This window comes from Canis lupus, chromosome 32 (assembly GCF_011100685.1).
Source record: "Canis lupus familiaris isolate Mischka breed German Shepherd chromosome 32, alternate assembly UU_Cfam_GSD_1.0, whole genome shotgun sequence".
NCBI lineage: Eukaryota > Metazoa > Chordata > Mammalia > Carnivora > Canidae > Canis > Canis lupus.
This window is the reverse complement of record NC_049253.1, coordinates 5,100,070-5,103,252: the sequence shown is the minus strand read 5'-3', so window position 1 is coordinate 5,103,252 and position 3,183 is coordinate 5,100,070. Positions and strand designations below refer to the sequence as shown.

Below are 3,183 nucleotides of genomic sequence, written 5' to 3'. Positions count from 1 at the left end.
TGGTAATAATAATGAGTGGTTATTAATGCTTATACCTCCTTTGCCATCAAACTTGAATATTTCAAAGAATATACCTGCAAGTTAATCTTACTAGTTATTTGCATAATTAGCTGATAGAAGTTACATTTTCAGTCTGATGAATTACAGTTATCTCCAATCCATCTAGTAATGAGAGCATGGTAATAAATCTACTTTTCCAAGGTTTTCCTTTGAGCTAATAATCTAAATAGCAGTGTTCTCTGAGACTTGTGTATTTTGCTCATTTCAAAATTTCTCTACATAATTCTCAGGATCTTCTACTGGCAAATAATTATGAAGCATTCCTGCAGTTGACAAAACTGACAGTCAAGGACAATTATATAAATTATCTCCTTTGAAAAGATACTGTCCTGAAAACATTACCTTACTAATAGAAGCAACACTTTCTACAGGGCTTGAGTAATAGATTTTTATGGGAAAATGGTAGGAAGCCAAAAGGTAGTTCCCTAGCTGAATAATATAGATTGAAAAAGAGTGAATAGAAAAAGCAATTTTAAAAGGGAAACCTTTTGGGGGACCTTGCCAGCTGACCAAAGACAATTAACAATTTATACTGTGCATGTAGAAAGGAATGGTGGTTTTCATTGTGCTGCGTGAGGAAATTAGCCCATGTCCCATGTCCAGACTATTAAATATCTGCATTTATTTACAAATATTTCTTGTGTTAGTGAAGAAGTGCTGTTTGTGGAGAAAAGAGACAAATTCCACTTGATTTCTGTTGCTAAGAACTAAGTGATCACTATCTGGGCCAAAATAATGGCCATGAAAATGAACTGGAATGGGTATACATGAAAAATATTTCAAAACTGATTGTGTTCTTAGAAGTTATACAGTAGAATGTAAACTAATCTGATTTTCCACAATATTACAGACAGATGGGAACCTACCATTTACAGACAATTTTCCTATAGGAAAAAAACAAAAAACAAAAAAGACGCACAGGTTCTCTTGCATCAACTACCTAAGAGTCGTGCTGTAAGAAGCAACAACCTCTCCTCTTCTTCTCTGCCATCTGCTCAGCAGCCACAAAGCAGCAACTGTGCATGAATACGTCTCCATCCACGTTGGACAGGCTGGTGTCCAGGTTGGCAATGCCTGCTGGGAGCCCTATTGCCTGGAACATGGCATTCAGCCCAATGGCCAGATGCCAAGTGACAAGACCATTGAGGGAGGAGGTGACTCCTTCAACACCTTCTTCAGTGAGACAGGCCCTGGCGAGCATGTGCCCACCGCAGTGTTTATAGACCTGGAACCCACAGTCATTGATGAAGTTCACACTGGTACCTACTGCCAGCTCTTCCACCCTGAGCAACTCATCCAGGCAAGGAAGATGCTGCCAGTAACTATGCCCAAGGGCACTACACCATTGATAAGGAGATCATTGACCTTGTCTTGGACTGAATTCGGAAACTGGCTGACCAGTGCACGGGTCTTCAGAGATTCTTGGTTTTCCACAGCTTTGGAGGGGGAACTGGTTTTGAGTTCACCTCCCTGCTGATGGAACATGTCTCTGTCGATTATGTCAAGAAGTCCAAGCTAGAGTTCTCCATCTACTCTGTTCCCCAAGTATCCACAGCTGTAGTAGAGCCCTACAACTCCATCCTCACCACCCACACCACCCTGGAGCACTCTGATTGTGTCTTCATAGTGGACAACGAGGCCATCTATGACATCTGTTGTAGAAACCTCGATATTGAACGCCCAACCTACACTAATCTAAATAGGTTGATAGGTCAAATTGTGTCCTCCATTACTGCTTCTCTCAGATTTGATGGAGCCCTGAATGTTGATCTGATGGAATTCCAGACCAACCTGGTGCCCTATCCCCACATCCACTTCCATGTGGCCACATATGCCCCTGTCATCTCTTCTGAGAAAGCCTACCATGAACAGCTTTCTGTAGCAGAGATCACCAATGCATGTTTCGAGCCAGCCAACCAGATGGTGAAATGTGACCCTCGCCATGATAAATACATAACTTGCTGCCTGTTGTACAGTAGCAACGTGGTTCCCAAAGATGTCAGTGCTGCCATTGCCACCATCAAGACCAAGCGTACCATCCAGTTTGTGGACTAGGTGCTCCACTGGCTTCAAAGTGGGCATTAATTTTCAGCCTATCACTGTGGTACCTGGTGGAGACCTGGCCAAAGTATAGTGAGCTGTGTGCATGCTGAGCACCACCACAGCCATTGCTGAGGCCTGGGCTTGCCTGGACCACAAGTTTGACCTGATGTATGCCAAGCATGCCTTTGTTCACCGGTATGTGGGTGAGGGCATGGAGGAAGGAGAGTTTTCTGAGGCCCGTGAGGGCATGGCTACCCTGGAGAAGGATTATGAGGAGGTTGGTGTGGATTCTATTGAAGGAGAGGGTGAAAAAGAAGGAGAGGAATACTAAAGTTAAAAATGTCACAAAGGTGCTGCTTTTACAGGGAAGCGTATTCTGTTTTGAACATTGAAAAGTTGGGCTCTGATCAGTTAATTTGTATGTAAGCAGTGTATACTCTCATATACAATTATTGACCTATGCTTTAAAACACAATACTTAAAAAAAAAAAAAAAACACTTTGTTACATTTCTCTGATGGGTTTCAATAAAGTATTCCCTGTTTTAAAAACAAATAAAGAAATAAAAAACAAACAAACAAACAAAAAGGACATAGTGTTCTTTATTTACCTCACCTCAGTCTCTTTGTTTTCTTTTATGTTCTGTCCTAAGTAATTATTTTATTGTTATTTCTCAAAGATCAATTCTATTCTTTAGCCTACCAGACAATGTTACTCTAGTTTAATGCAATTTTTTTTGTATTTTGCTTAACTTTTTCCATCATTTAAGAACGTTTTATAGAGATATAAACCCATTGATTAACAACTCAGTGTATGTGCTGCCTTAATTTTTGGTTAAATTATCAATGTCAAAATTTTATCTTTGATGATCAATCTTTCTTGAATTTGGCTATAGGATAATGTCTTTTTTTTCCCTTTAGAACCTATAAAATTGTCTTTTCAAAGTCTAATTCTATTCAGTTTTTATTTTCTTGACAATTATGATTTATGAAATAAGTTGAATACAGAATGACATTTTCTCTGATTTTTTTCCTCGGTCTACTGAACAATTAAATTATCATTAGGTCACATGGCATAATCT

At 39.6% G+C, this 3,183-nt stretch overlaps 1 pseudogene; it reads left to right on the top strand.

Moving 5' to 3' along the window:
• The first annotated feature begins 1,168 nt into the window (after window positions 1-1,168).
• On the top strand, window positions 1,169-2,529 carry LOC100686946 (annotated as a pseudogene).
• The last annotated feature ends 654 nt before the right edge of the window (window positions 2,530-3,183 follow it).